The sequence below is a fragment of the Podarcis liolepis genome (genome assembly GCF_965112155.1).
Source record: "Podarcis liolepis genome assembly, chromosome: 1".
NCBI classification, from domain to species: Eukaryota; Metazoa; Chordata; class Lepidosauria; order Squamata; family Lacertidae; genus Podarcis; species Podarcis liolepis.
Genome location: NC_139554.1, coordinates 41,699,950 through 41,718,701, shown reverse-complemented (window position 1 = coordinate 41,718,701; position 18,752 = coordinate 41,699,950). Strand labels below are relative to the sequence as shown.

The 18,752-nt window shown below is 42.4% G+C and overlaps 1 long non-coding RNA gene across 1 annotated transcript in view; it reads right to left on the bottom strand.

Moving 5' to 3' along the window:
• The window catches only part of LOC310710678, a 29,625-nt gene extending 12,660 nt beyond the window's left edge, over positions 1 to 16,965 (bottom strand). Inside the window, exon 1 of the long non-coding RNA XR_014528181.1 lies at positions 16,934 to 16,965. This is a non-coding gene — a long non-coding RNA (uncharacterized lncRNA). The remainder of the gene's footprint in view (positions 1 to 16,933) is intronic.
• Between the last annotated feature and the right edge of the window lie 1,787 nt (positions 16,966 to 18,752).

Here is an 18,752-nt window from a genome sequence, read left to right as displayed (position 1 = left end):
ATCCTACTGGCTCATGCTAAATCACTGTTTTGCCAAATAGAACTATTCCATTTATTCCATTTATATCCAGCCTTTCCTTCAAGAAAATTTACAATGCAAGAGTCCCATGATATTCTGGGTTTCCATGGTGCAAATATATTCTTGTCTTGAAACAATTAAAACAGAAATGGGCATTAAACTAGATTCTGCAAGATTTCCAGAAGTGGATTTTACATGATATGTGAAAGATCACATAGAATGTGAAAATTAACAGGTATGGGAATGCTGGGAAGACAGAATAAAATGCTTGGTGAATGCAGCCAGAGCCTTAATTTAACATTCTGACCGTACAAGGGCCAGTCATCTCTGTCAGCCATCTGTGGCCCGCCTCTGCTATGTTTTGCTCAGAGGTTGCAAAATATAGGGAATATACAGACATTCTGAGGTTGAGAGGCCTGGGGAAATTTCTTCCTTTCTTCTCGCTTTGGGTTTACTGCTTGTTAGTGTTCATGTGGCCCCTTCATGTGTGAACACTCCATTACAAACAGAGTCTTCCTCCTAGATTTGCAATTTATCATCTGGGCTAGGAGTTCCGAGGGCAGACATCCTGTCAAACTTTGCAGCCTTTCACATCAATCTCACATTACTCCAAAAGTGGCGCCTTCCAGTAAGGATGGTCATATTTTCAGAATCTGAATAAAGAATTTTGTTTTCAATCCCAGATTTGTATCATTTTCATCTGAAGAGATAGAATAACCTGGCCGTTTCTCTCTGGGGCATCAGATATTTGTAATTCCTGAATCTAATATTCTGCTCTCGTTACCTTCCTGTTTTCGAGCAGACTGTCTGGGTTTTCCAGTTGTCTGAAATCTGCCCATTACAAGTTATTTTAACATGAGGTTGGAAGCTGCTTGCTTAAACTGGACAAAAACTGTGCCTCTGTTTCCCCCTTTTGCCTCTCTTTATCCTGCTCAGGTTGCAAATTCTGGCAGGGAGCAATGCCACAGTTTGACAGCTGCTTCAATAGCTCTTCTTAAGAATTTGCTCAGTTGCTTTGAGCATCCTCAAGACAGGTACCAAAATCCGGCACTGAAGCAAATCCTTGCACAATAGTGTCATTCAAGTGCTTGATGATTGACAGAGTCCCTCAAGAGGTGTCTGAAGGATTGCAGAAATCCTGCTGGTGCATCAGAAATGAAATCTAGAAGCATCACAGGACACACGTTTGTTTGTGATTCCAGTAGGGGAAAATTTAAAATTTATTTTATTATTTCTCCATTTGAATATCATTCTGATACACAGCCTACAAATAAGTCATTGGTACTGTGGCAAATCACTTATTCTCTATAATCTAGTTTGTTCCTATTTTTAAAGACACAAGACTGTTCAACCTGTGATTATTAAAAGTAACTGTACTTAAAAAAAAAAATGAATCCAAATCAATTTATCACCAGGAATGTGCTTTCAACCAGCCTTTGGGGAAGTTTGGCTTCTTTTTGCTGAGTTCTACACAGGAATGGTTAAATATTGTTTCTTCAGTCTCCTAATGTTCTTAATTTAATTCTGGCATTTATCGTTTTCCTCAGGCAGACAATTTGGCTTCCCTTGGGGATGAACCAAGCAGTCACACTCACAAGTAGACATATCCCAGAGCCACTTCTGTTGAGCTGTTCCTGCTTTCATGTGACAGTCCCTGTGTCTATGTTTTTGTACTCTTGATTCCCTAGTAACAACCTCTCCCTCATTTTTGAAGAGGCATACAAAAATGCCAGAGGACGGCCTTAATTTTCCCACATGATAACTTGGTGTTCCCTGCAGAATAACGACCGCTTGGTTAAGGGAAAATAAATTGAGAAAATTTTGAAAAGGAGATACTGTAAACTACAGTACTGGCTGCTTCTGCATGTCTCATGTCAAATATTGATCATTGCTTGGATATCTTCAAATCCACTGTAAAGCAGATACTTTCAAATCTGAGCACTACTAAATGTCTACTATCAGATACTGTCAGATATAAAAAAGGTAAAGGACCTCTGGACGGTTAAGGCCAGTCAAAGGCAACAATGCGGTGTGGTGTTCATCTCGCTTTCAGGCCGAGGGAGCCGGCATTTGTCCACAGACAGCTTTCTGGGTCATGAGGCCAGCATGACTGAACCGTTTTTGGCGCAGTGGAACACCATGACAGAAACCAGAGCTCACAGAAACACAGTTTACCTTCCCGCCAATGTCAGATATAGATGGCTGTAGGTATGATAATGTCAAACTCCTGCTGTTGAAAGAAACTTCTCCTCAAACTCTGTCTTAAATTTCCCCTGTGAACCAATACCCGCTAAACCTCTTGGGACTGTGCTAGTCTCTCTGAATATCCTCTTACAGGTAGGTAGCTGTATTGGTCTGCCATAGTCGAAACAAAATAAAACAAATAAAATAAAAAAAATTTAAAAATCCTTCCAGTAGCACCCTAGAGACCAACTAAGTTAGTTATTGGCATGAGTTTTCGTCTGAAGAAGTGTGCATACACACGAAAGCTCATACCAATAACTAACTTCTTCATTCCAACTCTCTTATGGGCAAGCTCCCAAGGGTTGTGGGCTGGACCAGACATGAAAGTGAGAAGAGCAACAACTGTAAATTTGACCACTGTGCAGTAGGCTGGTTCCTACATACTCTCCTCCAGGCAAGCATTATCAAAGACAAATTCCATTCTGGAAACAAAAGCATTTGGGAGTTCAAAGCAGATCCAGTGAGGGGTGTGGCCTGGAGAGAGGGCCAGGCACAGATGGCTTAGGGGGCACATTTGACCTCCAGGCCTGAGCTTTCCCACCTCTGTTATAGATATTGCTAGCTTGGACCACCCCTAATATACGTCAGTATTTAAAATCTCAAACAGTTTTTGGGACGGAAAATCCTGTCTTGCTCTCTGTATGGCAGATCTTCCAATGGTCTTCAGCTGCAAAGGATCTCTAAGTTGTAATTACCACCACTGTTGATGCTACAAACATAGGAAACTGTCCTATACTACTTTGGACCATTGCTAGCTCAATAATGTCTACACAAGCCTTCCCAATCTGAAGCCCTGCAGATGTGTTGAACAACAGCTCTCATCAGCCCTAACCATAGCTGTCAACTTTTCCCTTGTCTTGCGAGGAATCTTATTCGAAATAAGGGAATTTCCCTTTAAAAAAGGGAAACGTTGACAGCTATGGCCCTAATCAGCATGGCCAATACTAAACCCAATGGGAATCATGGTCCAAACCATCAGGTGGGCACCAGGTTGGGGAAGGTTGGACTATCCTGATTGGTAGGGGCTCTGTTTTTCAGACAGGCATTTCCCAGACTTGGCAATGCGAGGGATTGAACATGGGAACTTCTGTATGCAAAGCGTTACTGAGTTACAGCACTCCCACTAATTGTTTGGAATTGCAGGGAGCTAGGGAGACTCCCCTGAGAGAGTAAAGTATTGAAATGGGAGAAAAATTCAAAGGTATATTGCAGGGGTAAGCAACCTTTTTCAGCAGGGGGCTGGTCCACTGTCCCTCAGAACTTGTGGGGTGCCAGACTATATTTTTGGGGGGGGAAATGAACAAATTCCTATGCCCCACAATAACCCAGAGATGCATTTTAAATAAAAGGACACATTCTACTCATGTAAAAACATGCTGATTCTCGGACCATCCATGGGCCAGATTTAGAAGGCGATTGGGCCTGATCCAGCTCCTGGGCCTTAGTTTTCCTACCCATGGTATATTGGTTTAGGAGAGAGAGACATGCACCTCTAATAACCTGAAGCACTATTTGCTTGACTGTGTAGAGGGTTGCTCATCACTGGGGCAGCTGCAGTTTCTCCTGTTTATATTTTGTCTCTTCTTTTGGCAAAGAGTTCAAGGCCACTCAGTACACTTCAATGCTGAGAAGGAATTTGAACCCAGGTCTCCCTGGTCCTAGTCCAACACCAACACACAATCCTCTGTTGCACAACGGCTCTCAGATAAGATCCCAATCCTCCTCTTTCTTTAAGAAAAGTCTTGGGGGGAGGGGGTTGCCAGATGTTTTCTCAAAGTAGCCCAGCTGCCTTTTATAGCATCCTTATGCCAGCATTTATGACACAGGATCCGTCACATGGAGAGTTGCAGCTGAAAGAAAGACAACAAGTGAGGGAAAGTTCAGAGAGGCCAATTTTCTCTCTCTCCTGAATTCTTTCTGAAGAGGGTGGGTAAGACAACAATGCTCTACAGACAAAGATTGGCAAGGAACAAAGAGCGATTTTATGTGCAATACTTGGAACTGTTTTCCCTAAAAAATGTAATAATTCTTAATAGACTTCAATATATTTCCTTTGTTGCTATTTTTCCCCCCAATCAAGGAGTGTGCCAATGTAAATTTAAAAGTGAATCCGCCCTGTAGGCAGAAAGTTGCACAGTAACTATTTTTATTAGGATACTGTGCTTATTACAAAAACGCAGACCAGGAATAGGGAACCCTCCAGAAGTTATTGGACTCAATTGTCCTAATCGCTGACCATTGGCCATGCTGGCAGGGGCTGATGGGAAATGACATCAACAGCATCTGGAGGACCACAGGTTTCTCATCCTTCCTGCAGACAGACAAATGCGAAGGAATCTGGGTGGCATCTTTTTAAGATGGAGAATTTTCTTCTTCTTCAGCATTCCAAAATGCAATAACATAGACCTTTAGGCAGACTTTAACTTTTAGAACATTCCTGCATCAGGAAGACTTTCAGTCATTATCAAATAAGAGCAGATGCCAAAAGATGGTTACAAGTCAAATAACATGTCAGAATCTGGGAGGGCAATCAGCACACAGGAAGAGATCTCTGCACCGATCACTCATTTAGACCGTGTCACCATTCCTTCATGTATGGAGGTGTTTTTACACAGGGAAAGCTTCCAGCATGCCGCACAAAAATTCATGGAGGAGAAGGCTAGTGGTGGATACTATCCACGATGGCTATGCCCTACCTCTGCAGTTGGAGGCTGCAATGCTTCTGTGCTCTTGTGCTCACATCCTTTATGGAGGACTGTCACAGTTCTTTATGGAGGCCGGACCTGCTTGGAGCCTGAAGGGCCCTGCCCTGCTTCTCTCCACCTGGCTTGGGGCAGGGCCTGACAGGCTCCACAAAGGACTGCTGCTGCTGCTGCTGGGCAGAGAGTGTCAGGAGCTCGTCCTACATTCGAGTAGGACCCTGGCAGAAACACATGCCTGACTGGCATGTTCTCTCTCCTGGTTTGAAAACTGGGCTCAGGGCGGCTAACAGCAAATATAAAACATTAATTAAAATGAGACTTAAAAACAGCATAAAACAGCATAAAACACAACATAAAATGCAGCATCAATGTCAATAAAATTCAAAAATTCAGGGGTCATCTTTTGGGGGGGAGAGGTATTAGGTACAGTGGTACCTCAGGTTACATACGCTTCAGGTTACATACGCTTCAGGTTACAGACTCTGCTAACCCAGAAATAGTGCTTCAGGTTAAGAACTTTGCTTCAGGATGAGAACAGAAATTGTGCGCCGGTGGTGCGGTGGCAGCGGGAGGCCCCATTAGCTAAAGTGGTGCTTCAGGTTAAGAACTGTTTCAGGTTAAGTACCGACCTCCGGAACGAATTAAGTACTTAACCTGAGGTACCACTGTAATGTGTAAAATAATGAATTGTTGCAAAAATATATGACAGAGTTTTGGTGTATTTTGTCAAGGGAATGGTAATCCAAAAGTGCTGCTGCTGATGGCCTGGGCTGTGGCATTTGGTATCTATGAGCTCTGTTTTCATTGATCTTTCATTTACCCTGAATTGTAGACTAAGGAGAATGCCATAGTACAGTACTGTAAGCAAAAAGTTATGATAAGAGTCTAGTCAACTGTTATAGGCAGGGAAAGAAGTGCTTTTTGCTGAATTTCCTTCTGACTCCCGTAATTTCTACAAACTACAGATTAGGAGGCAAACAACAGCTTTGTGCCAACTGGAAAGCCAGAAACTGCGCTTTCATAAAGTGGCAGAAGAAACTTTTCAATTCGTGTTTGGAAACCTATCAAGTTTCAAGTGCCGCAGAGAAAATAAAATAACTGACATGATCAGGCCAGAGCACATAGTTCCAAATTTACCTTGGCATATATGGATAAACCATGTTATATAGCCATTCAGTGATTCACTGCATAATATTGTACTGTACAATTAAACACTATTAAAATACATCAAGATAAGCCCTTTTAGTAATGATCACATGTTAAGCAAATAAACATCCTAGTATTTCTACTACTTCTACTGTTGCTGCTACAACAACCAGTACTTTATTGAATGGTTCTCCACTCACACCATAGGCCTGGAAGAGGCTTCTCTTCCAAATAAATAAGGCAAAAGAATGATGAGGGATTAGGCTGGATTGTACCACTTCAGACCACAGCTGGTGGATTATGGTTTTCAACTCTCCTCTTCCACTTTCCCAAACTCTCTAGCAAATAGAAAAGAAACACAGCAGTTCTTTGCCTGCCATGCTGTTTTCTATTTTCTGGAAGTTTGTTTGCTTGCTTGTTTGTTTGTCTTACTGCAGAGGAGCATTCAGCACACCTGCCGTCTGAAGTGGGAGAGTCCATCCTGATACCTCATTCTCTGACATATATAGACCGTCTGCTCTGAGGGCTACAGGTCTTTAGAAAAGCAAATGCTTTACATACAGCAAATTGAATTCCTAACATCTCCAGCTGAAAGAATCAGGCTGCTCGTAATGTGAAAGTTCTCTCTGCCTAAAACCCTGAAGAGCAGCTGCCAGCTAGAATAAACAGCACTGTTCTAGGTGGACCGATGGTCTGTTCTAGGTGGACCGATGGTCTGACTCAGTATAAGACAGGTTGATAATCAGGCTAGAGAGGATGTGGCCTGAGAATGAGGAATGAAGAAATGACAATGGGAAAAGGAAGCAAAGCAGGGTGTCTTCTATATTTACTGGCCCTGCTTCTTTGTGTTTACTGGGTCCCCCTACTGCATTGTCAGTATTTTGTTAATTTGCCGTTTACAGTCCTTTGACTGTTTACTGTGGTTTTGTAGTTCTTGATTGATTTACGTAGATTCAAGCTGGCTTTCAGGTTAGCAAAAATGAATCCCCCAAATCAAAATAAAACAGTTGGACATGCTTTCTCTCTCTCTGTTTGTGTTTTTAATTTTATGTGAAAATGAAAATCAGCAAAGAAATAAGATCAAGAACTGTGCAAACTTCAGACAGAAACCCACCATCAAACTAAATATTACGCTGCTTCCATTGCTTAGACAAATGTATTGGGTGGGATTCAAGTGGCCTGTTCCGCAAGTGGAAGCCAGTGCAAGGAGGGAAGCGCATTGGGGCTTCCCTCCTTCTTCGATTGCACCCTTCCCTAGCTCCCCAAAATCTGTCCTTCAATAACAGTGTGCAGGGGAAGGAGAGGGACGACTGTTCCAATTGGCCAGGAGAAATGCTTGCACTGATGGAACAATCTTTGTGAGCCAAGTATGTCAGCTCAACTTTTATCTGTTTAAGATCAACAGAGCCACCAGAGTCAAGGCTGGTTAGAGGAGATTTCTATAGATTACAGACCCAGGCAAGAGCTCCAATTATGCACCATATATCTCGAGAAGCTGCTTGTTTCTGTGCCACTCATTTGGGCACCTCAAGATACCGTAACCAAATTTCACATTATAGTTCCTGAGATCATGGAGCAGGCTTTTGCCTAGGTTTAGATACAGTTGGGTACTATTTCGAATCAAGAGGGTGGACTGATCCTTTCAAAAACTGCCCTGATTTTAGGCACTGATTTCAAAACTGAGGTGATTTTTCTGTTTTTTTTGTTTCTGAGAATCCCTGAGCAATGCCGGGAACAAGGCTGCTAGTGTTTTATAACACACAAGTTGATTCCTGTGCTACAATGCACCATGCTGAAGCCATGACACATTACACTGCTCAAAAAGTCCTCTTGCTACTTTTTGCTTTGTGCTGCTCTGTGCTTGACTCCACAGCTTGAAAACTTCACCACAGTATTAGGAACAAGCCATAAGGTGCTATATTCTAGGCATGATTAAAATTATTCTTAAAAAAATAATTGTATTTTCCTGGGCAAACATGTCTTCATACTGCAGACCAAACAGGGACTAGTGTCTAGAAATGGCTTTTTGAGGCTAGCCTGGAGTTGCAAAGGTTGACGAATATCACATACAGTGGTACCTCGTCTAGCTCCCGCCTTGTCGAGCACGCATTCCATCGAACGTCCGTGCCAAACCCAGAAGTACCGGAACGGGTTACTTCTGGGTTCGCCACTCGTGCATGTGCAGAAGTGCTAAATTGTGCTTCGCACATGCGCAAAAGCACAAACTGCTCCGCGCACATGCGCAGGCGTGGCACTTTGTCCAGCGTCCTTTTCGGCCAGCGACCGGGGCTCCGGAACGAATCCTGGTCGCAAAACAAGGTACTACTGTATATTGAAAACGTACCTTTCTTGTAACCGCTAGCAATGAGGGTGCCAAGAAGTGTGGATTATGTTGAAAGTGCCAACCTCCAAGGCCTGTGGTGCTGCTGCAATTTGCGCATCTCAGAAAGACTTGATTTGCGATCCTCCGCCCCCCCCCCATGTTGATTAATAATGTTTTTTTTCCTACGGGTTCCACAGAAAGTGGTGTATGAAGTAATAATAACAGAGGCATAGTCATTCCCATTTGTTTCAAACTGATCCAAGAAAAACATTATGAAATAACTTGGAACAGAGCCCACAAATCTTTCTTTTCTCCTGTTGCCCAATACTTCCTTTTTGCATTGTTTCAGGGCAGTGAATGCGGTAAGAACTCTTGTGGATTATGAAAATGACAACAGAAAACGGAATGGTAACACCCTGTCCATTCAACACCATTTTTCTACTGCTCTGTCTAACTGTATTGATCACATCTTTTTGATTTGGGGCCATGACCTTTATGCACAATCGACACTGTGCTAGTACAGGGTTATGTTGTGGGAAGTGACCTGCTGGTGCAGAGTGGGCCTCCAGGGCTGCTTTGCCAGAAATATTGCTGGATATGGCGTCACTAGGTTGTTCAAAGCTATTGCCTGGAAAAGAATTTGTCAGAGGCATGAAGCAGAGACAGGACACAGTTCATCAACATATGCATTCCATCGAGGGATGCCTTTGAAAGTACAGATTGGGTTGGCTGATCCATACCTTCAAAACTCTGCTTACACTCTCACCCTGCCTCTCTCTTTTTGACCGCATCCCTCCATCTGCCTATAATTTCCCACAACTCTCTCTCCTCTCTCTCTTTCCCGCTCTCTCTCTCCCAACCCACCCCTCTTTCTATCTGCCCCTCTATTTCTCTGCTGAGCACACCCCTCCTTTTCTCTTGTACCCCAGATCTCTTCCTCCCTCCCTCCTGGGAAAGGCCTGGCAAGGGAAGGAAGCAAGCACCCCAACCTGATGTGATGTTGGAAGCAGCCAAGCACTAGAGGCCAATGGAAAAAAAGCAGTGCATTGAAATTCGCCCTTGTCCTAACCATTGAGGGATTATGCAATTGATGTAATGACATCACAATGCTATATAACATAAGCCTGGTTCAGGCATTGGACTACATATGCAAGGGCTTGAATTGGGGATAGGGTAGAGGTCTGTACAGAAAGCCCCATTGCCAGTGTCCCTGGGCATGCAGGCTCAGTCCTTTCCATGTTTAGTTTAAAGGTCTCCCCTAAAAAGTGTTCAACAGCACATGCTCAGAAACCCTGTGCAAAATATGGGTCTCATAAACTGATATTTAAACATGCATTTAAATATACATATGAAAAATACATATGAAAAATTGGGTTTAAAAAATATGCCAACCCAGGAGGTTTCGAGCTGCAAAAAGAATCAGTTCATTAATTCACCACTAGACATCCATACAAAGGTCATGTTGAATAATTTGATTCTTACAGCAGTAACTTTGTCCTCAACTGTATAAAACCACTGATGTCTGCAGGATTTGACATTTGAAAAGGTATACACCACACATAATGGAAAGAAGACAAAAAGAACACTTTATCCAGCTGGAATTCAAAATGGCAAACCCAAGTGCAAAAGGGAAAAACCCATTCTGATAGAAATTAACAATAAATCCAGAATTTCCCTCTTCGGCATATTTGCTTCAGCATGCGTTCCAATAAAAAAGAACTATTTCTCACTTACTTGAGGCACAATCTTCGGTCTGTGGGAGGGCATCCTAGTCATGGTAGGGTTTTGCAGATCTTCTGCTCTGCAAGTAGAGAAGAAGCTCCACCTTCACAGAGGGAGTTCTCTTAACTGAAGCACCTTCCCAGCCAGCATGGGGAAAATGGCATTGGTGCTGCTGACTGTCAGTACTCTGACATCTGACAAGGCAAAGGGGATGCACCAGGATACAGATTGAGGGATACTTGGATTTACTAGATCCAAAGCCTTCCTCCTTCCCCTGACATGTTTCCCCAAATAGGAAGGAGAGTAAATCAACCCTGGGCTAGCATACTTATTTTTCCTCCTACTTGGAGGGATTTTTTAATTATTATTTTTAAAAATAGCTTTCACTGAAGAAAACTATTTCCTGCATAAAGTTGAGTTAAATTAGGGTTGCCATATGTCCGGAATTTCCCAGACATAGCCTGGATTTGGCCATCAGAAACGGAGTCTGGGCGGAAATCGCTGAAATGTCTGGGGAAATCTGGACGTATTGGCAACCCATGTTGGAAGTGTAGAATTTCCTTAAAAACATCTCAAAACTTCTTCTTCTTCTTTTGAGATTTTGCAAAGCTCAACAACTTTGGCCCAAAACAAACATGCATAAAACAACAACACCTCAACAACTTTTGTGTCCAGATTTTCACTTTTAACAAGAACAGAAGAGGCAGGTTTGACCAGGAGAATTGTGGGATGTGGCTGAGATAGTGAGAATGGGAAAACATTACAGGAACATAGGATGCAGTCAGGCCATTGGCCCATCTAGCTGAGCAGTGACTGGCAGTGACTCTTCAGGATGTCTTATGGGTTCACTCTTGGGCCTAACTATACTGTAGGTAGTGCCGATTGAACCTGTGACCTTCTGCATGAAAAGCAGATGTTCTACCACTGAGCAACAGGCCTTCCTTAGTTCTCCTAACTTCTGCCTAGCAGGTAGGCTGGCGCTAGGAGATTTGAATTCTACCTTTTGATGCCAAACTGTTGGCCAGTAGAAATTGTGACCTAGCCATGAATATTTTGCATTTTAGTCCTGCCTGAGCACGCTGAACTGCTGGTTTGCCTCTCAGCTTCTAAGTCCTAACCACCAGATTATAATGCAACAGAATGGTGCCTTGTGCACTGCATCCCCAACATAAGGCAGATGGACTGGGCTCTGCTTTTGCCAAGAATGAACAATACGAAGATCATCTTAAATGGAAGCGGTACAGAGTTGGGTTGAGCAAAGCTGAAGGAATCCTAAGTATGTTAGGAGCTGTGGAGAATTGGCTATGCAGAGTAGCTTTTGGATCCATGGATCTCCTCTGGAAGAGGATGATGAATAAAATATAAATCGATTGAGAAGAAATCATTGTGGATTTGGAACAACTGTAAAAAACAAACAAACCCTGGGCGTATTCCAGACACATATGTTCTTGAAAGCTGGGTGCTGTTATGTGGCACCCCCCCCATAAATTTATGGCTCTTTAATTCCACCTCTCACGCCTCTTCCTCTCCATCTGGATTGCTTCCTCATTGTTTTCATCATTTATTATTTAATGTATAGTAAGTGCTTTCCAAGAAATGAAATTCACAACTGTCCCAGCTTACAGTTTTACAGTCTAATAAACTCACCACAGTAGTCCAAACACTGCAACCCTGTACAGTGGTACCTCGGGTGTGGAGCTTAATTTGTTCTGGAGGTCTATTCTTAACCTATTCTTAACAGAGAAACCAGTAGGAGAACACTTCAATCTCCCAGGACATTCTATACAAGATCTCAAAGTAGCTGTTTTACTACAAAGGAATTTCAGAAACAGACTGGAAAGAGAAGCTGCTGAATTACAACTCATTACCAAACTTAAAACAATGGAAAAACCTGGGCTGAACAAAGACATTGGATTCTTATCTCACTATACATGACTAAACAATTTCTCACCTCCTCACCCCTTGCCTTCTCCTGTAAGACCTATTACAGTCGTTAAGAGTCGTCAACAGGCTCTCCCAGCTATCTGCCTATCTCCCATTCCCACCACCCTTCTGAGTAACACCCCTCCCCACCTTCTCACTATATAGAAGGATCTGGCAACTTCTGTTTCAGTGTATCTGAAGAAGTGTGCATGCACACGAAAGCTCATACCAAGAACTAACTTAGTTGGTCTTTAAGGTGCTACTGGAAGGAATTTTTTTATTTATTCTTAACCTGAAACTGTTCTTAACCTGAAGCACCACTTTAGCTAATAGGGCCTCTTGCTGCCGCTGCACTGCCGGAGCCCAATTTCTGTTCTCATCCTGAGGTAAAGTTTTTAACCTGAGGTACTATTTCTGGGTTAGCAGAGTCTGTAACCTGAAGCATCTGTAACCTGAAACGTCTGTAACCCGAGGTACCACTGTACTTGCATAGAACTCTACTATTCAGCAGCTGAGTGGCTGATGTAATCAGCATTTGTGGGCTAACACAGACCTTTCCGTAGGTAGAGTGTCTCTATGGTTGTACCACTTGAATGGCACCCACTCCTCCTTCACTGGTTGAGAAGCACATGAGTGCTCCTTCTTTTCAGCTGCTACTTAAGAACGGCAGCTTGAATAGAAAATCATCTTGCCTGGTTTAATGTTATTTTGAGTAGTAACATGCAACATACCGCATTTCCGTAAACCAGAGCTCTTTAGGCTTAAAAAAAAAATATGGTTCACTGAATATTTATTACTCTATGCAATAATCCATGGAACCTTCACCCTCTTCTGGGGCTTTCTGAAAAATGACAGTCAAGAATATTAGCACCCCTTTTCCCCACCAACACACACTCAGGGCATAACTGAAGTTGAAATTCTTTCTTCATAAAGTGTCAACAGTATCTAAAACGGTTTTAAAAACATGAGAAGCCGTAATGATTTTTAGATGTCAAGCTAAGCATTTTAACAGAGCATTAAAGTACTTGTGGAGTTCAAAACTCTCCTATGAAAATAGCACCAAGACAACTCACCAAACTGCTTTCCCCCCCCTCCATGCCATGTTTTATTGCAATCATACAAAGTGAGAATGTGCCCTTTAACTGATATGTTTTGTAATGGGGTCTATTGTGAGTCAAGACTCTTTGCCCCTCCCCCTGCCCAACAACCACACAATAGAACTGTAAGCCAGATGGTCACATTCACATGTTGTCCTTTTAAATTCTGCTTATTTATAGTTAGGGATGGACAAATATGTCAGTGGTGGTTTCTCATTTTTCCAGTCCTCAGTTCTCCACAGTCCTGCATCAGTTTGCAATTGTTTTAGTCCATATTTTCCACAATATGTACATTTTTGCATGCAATGTCTACCAAAGGAACACATTTTCTAAGTTATTTTTGCTCATAAATGCATTTTTATGCACACTTCCCCAAATGGACACATTTTTTGTACACATTATTTGGTTGGAGAACAGAATTGCAAAATTCAGAGAAATGTTCCTTTCAAAGCAGAGCTGTGTTTTGGTTTTCATATTGTTTCAGAAAGTACAAATTTAGGTAGGTCTGCATTTAAATATGAACAGGTCCAAATGTCTTCTCCACCTCTATTTCCAGGGAAGGCCTCAAAGTGAGTTTACAGTGGAATCTTTACCGCAGTTTCCTAGACCCCTATAACAAAGAGGGGAAAGAAGATGTTTGCCTCTTTAGGGCTACAAATGGCAAATTGCTTTAACGTTGTAGGGGATATTAGTTACCATCAGGGGATAAGGAGGACAGAATAGTGGATTAACTTGACAGATCCATTGTATCCCGTGTCTTTTGTCCAATACAGGCCTTGTTAATGTATTTCTTTTCTTCACACGCACAAAAATCTCCAGTAATATTAGAGATGTGCTGATACTGCAAAAGCCACCTGCAGATCATACTGATGTGCCCTGCTTCTCACAGGTATCAGATTGTTGGTTACCCTCAAAAAAATCAGATCAGATGTCTCCAGGTCTACCTGCATTCTCCATCTCTTTTCTTTCTTTTAAAAAACTAATCAGGAAAGACAGGTGCTGGCTGGGTTTTTAGCAGAAATCTGCCGAAATAACTGAGAGACATTGACAGAACTAGGGGGTGGGGAGGGGGAATTCCAGGACATCACATGACCCTTTAAATGTTTGTGTCTTTTGATCAACAAGAGTTTTTTCTTGACAGGTTAAAGGTTACAGCAGTATAGTGGAAAATGAATTTTAGAATGGATGTGGGGAAGTCACTCACCCACTGGCACCATGTGCAAAAGGAATCTGAACCGGGAAGATAACGAAAAAGCCATCAATGTGTGAAACATCTTCATGTCCCGCTGTGTTATTTAATAGTGCAGAAGCAAACACAAAACACACGCTCCTAACTCGATACTGTAAGTGACAGAAAGCCGCAGGAATGTTTAAGAAGGCCATTGGGTTGGATCCGGTCTAGGTCATTAAAAACAGGAATGGTGAGGAATGTGCTAGATGGATTATGTCACTTGATAGACTTTCAAGGCGAGAGCCATGTCACATGGTTAGCAGAGCAGACTCTGGGGAGGAAATGGCTTCAAAGCTACAGCCACTTCAAAGTTACAGTCAAATTAAGGTGTATTTGCAGAGTCTGCACCACTGTTTCCTAGCCTTTGTCTTTTCTGCAGATAAAAATATAAGAATTCTGCCTCCCCTTCATTTGATACAGATGTCTTACTGTACAGTCCTTTATATTATAGACTGCTGGTCCCATTTTCTGTTTTTAATTGTTCTTGTTTTTATCTGTAAGTTGCCTTGAGTCCTGTCAGGTAAAAAGAATGGGTATGAATAGATGATGATTAATTTCACCAGTGGTGGGACAGCTGATCACCTGCTGATTTAAATTGTGTTCATATGCATATGTGTACTTTAGAGACATTTAAAGATGTAGTAATACCTTGACAGCAAAATCCTGTTTATACTCAGAAGTATGCACCACAATCTTCATCGGAGCTTACTGTCTAGGGTCTTTAGGGTTACAACTTTAGGATTCTTAAGGAAGAGAGAACAGAATTCATCTTATCTATTTACTCATGAAACTTATGTACTGTATTTATTTATTAAATATAGATTCCCCACCCCCAAAGCTGTGCTAAGAAGGTCACTCTATCAGCGCAAGCATTTCACAGAACAATCTCCCCTCTCCTCCCCACCTATTCTGTTCTGGGGGTTCTCCTGAGAGCAGGGGAAGTCCGGTTGCCCTAGTGGGAATCTTTGCACCGGCTTCTGTAAATGCGTTATTTGTTGATTACAGCCTTATCACTGCAATGCTTAATATAATAAAAATCCTTAAGCAGTTAAACACACACCTCACAACATTCAATAATATTTCCTTAAAATAAGATGAAAACAAAACACAAACCTATATCTCAAATAAAACTGGGTAGTCTACAAAACAAAATAATACAAATAAAGAGTCAGAGTCCAGGAAAGCTTGGGTAAACAGGTATATTTTTAAGTCATTACTGTCTTCACCTCATGAATTACCCAAGGGAGGCATTTGGTTGCAAAGACTGAGATATACTATTTGGAATTACTCAGCCCAAAGTTGCCAGTGGCAAATATTTAGTGGTATTGTTGTCTTTAATATTTTTTTTCTAAATCTGCATCATCATCATCATTATCATCTCTACTTTCACTACAGCAAATATACCCATGTTTTTAATGCTTAGTATTTGCACAATGTTTTCAACTTCTCAAAGTGCTTCATACGCATTATCTAGTTGTAATCCTTCCAACAACCCTGAAGCTAAGTCTGTATTATTAGTCCATCTGCAAAAAGCGTCTCGCTTCTCCCATAGCCACAGCCTTGGGTTCAAACAAAAATAAAATATTGCTCTCAAACGTTGCTCTTCCTCCCCAGCTTGCTGCTTTACTTCTAGGTCCCATCACTGCAAAACTTTATTCCAAACTCTGGCTTTCTCTGCTCAGGGAGGGGGCCCACCCATTAGCAGTCTCACACCGACCCCCTTAATCCCCCACCACCTCACCAGGAAGCAAGCTTGGCTATTTTTGGAATTAGAAGCTTGATTGGCTTTTAGCACTTGGTGGATCTAGGGATTAGAGAGGTTTGGCATATAGCCTACTCCCCCAAACCCATAACACTACATAAGATGGCACTATGACTCTTTTTTCTACTATACTAGACCTGTTAGCCCCACCCACTCTTTTGACCACAGCTCCTACCTATTTGAACACAGTATTCTTGCACCGACTTCCATTGATGCACACAGTCTCCACCTGTCCTCACTCATGGTTGTACTGCTTCTGTGGATTGAGCTGGATTTCGGATCTTCAACATTGACTTTCTTATTTAGTGATCATCTGGATTTACCTTCCCGACTTTGACGTTGGCTTCTTGTCTTCCTTAGCATCTCCTGCTGCAACCAAGGGCAAATCTGATCTTCTTCATAACATGTACATGCTTCAGTACTTCTCCAGAGATATATCTGGTTCAGATTAACTGGTATCAAGGATGATTTATGATTTGCTAGTACCGAACAATTACAATGGATATTTCAAAATGAGATATCCTATAATAAAGTATATTTATTTGACACACCACATTTTACTGAGCAATAACATATCTCAGGATCCCTCTATTGATTTTGAAGTATGTTCCCCCCCCCCACTTTTGATATAAAATGAGCAATCCAATTCCCCCTTTTTTCAATAAAACTTGGAGAAGCTTAGCCAACAAGAAAATATTTCTAATAGGAAATAGTTTGTATACATTTGTCCAGCAGCATTTGATTTAAATCTGCTAAAGTCATTACCTTTTTTGCCTTTTAGGTGGAGCAAACCCGAGTTTCCAAAAATATGACTACACTTTTCTGTTTGCCTGTTGATCTTTTGTGGTAGACACCCCAACTTGGAAAGCATCTGAGCCAAATATCCGTTGGTATCTTCTAAAATGAAGAAGCCAGATTTAGAAATCCCATCCCCCTGAAAATATGTCTTGGACGTGAAAATCTCCAAGACTTCTACAGTGTCAATTTTGGCATGCTTACTAACCACACAGGAAACAGAATAGCATATGAATTCATAAAATGAGGGTTGAAAATTACATATATTTGACATAAGTAGAATATCAAAACCAAAACCCACAAAATATGCAAAGGGTATGTTTTTGTCATCTCATTAGCAGAGCCTCTGTTTCAAAGCTATTCATCTTTTTCATGCTTATGTTCCTCTCTATAGCTCTCTCTGGTCCATTGATGGTTCAAACTGTTTGGTTTAATTCTAAGCCATAATTTACTAGTAATACACCCCACACCACAATGATAGAATTTCCACCATAAATTGGTAAAATGTGGGATCCAGAAGCACATTGACTCATGGCCTATGTATTCAAGAAGGAGCTGCATCTTTCATGGTTCAACAGCATTGGTATGTGCACACTCTTTTCACAGCTATGAACATGCATGACCCCACTATGCATGACCCCAATACAGTGGTACCTCGGGTTACATACGCTTCAGGTTACATACGCTTCAGGTTACAGACTCTGCTAACCCAGAAATATTACCTCAGGTTAAGAACTTTGCTTCAGGATGAGAACAGAAATCATCCTCTGGCGGCGCGGCGGCAGCAGGAGGCCCCATTAGCTAAAGTGGTGCTTCAGGTTAAGAACAGTTTCAGGTTAAGAACGGACCTCCAGAAAGAATTAAGTACTTAACCTGAGGTACCACTGTATGCATGTAATCACTTACTCTCCTAGGTGGACAAACATAACGTTAGAGTTGTGAAATCATGGATGTGTTTCCATTAATACAGCAGCACTTATTTCTACCTGCCATACTCTAAGGCATTAGTTCTCAACCAGTGTGCCGTGGCACTCTAGGGTGCCTTGAATGATGGTCAAGGGGTACCACGGGCGACACTAGCCTCTGTCCTTCTTTCCTCTCCTTCCTCCTCTCATGCCCTCTCTCATCTCTGCCTCCCAAAGGCTTGCACAGCTGTTTATTGCAGCAGCCCTGGCTATAAGCTCCGCAGGCAAATAGTGCCTCTGGGAGCACCTCTCTTTGGGGTAGGGTGGGGGCAGGTCCAGCAGCAGCAGCAGCTGCCTGGAGGACTCCCAAGGAGAGGGAAGAGAAGAGGAGGCTGAGGGAACCCTCCACAAGGGAGGGAGTTCGAAAAAGGGTGAGGGGCTGCCAGCTCTGCAGGCAAGGGGTGACATAGCTGGGCTCCTGAGCCCAGGGGAGCTGCAAAAAGAATGTAGGTTGAAAACCTCTGATCTAAGGATTATCTCTGTGATCACTACGTTTGTCTTAATGAGCACGAACCTGGAGGCAACTCAGAGCACAAATACCGTGTTTTCCCCATGTATAAGACAATGCTTTTTGCTAAAAACAAAAAAAATTGGTGTCATCTTATACATGGATAGTGAATGCAAAGGGCGGGGGACATGTGATGAATGGCAGCAGGAAGCAGGAGATTGGCAGCGGCGATTGGGCGGGTGATTGGTGACTGCAGCAAGGCCTGCTGGCAATTGGCTTCGGCTGCGGCAAGTGGGCAGGTGGGCTGTTGGTAGCAGTGAGCCAACAGACAATTGGTGGCTGTGGCAAGGTGTGCGATTGGCAGTGGCGGACAGGT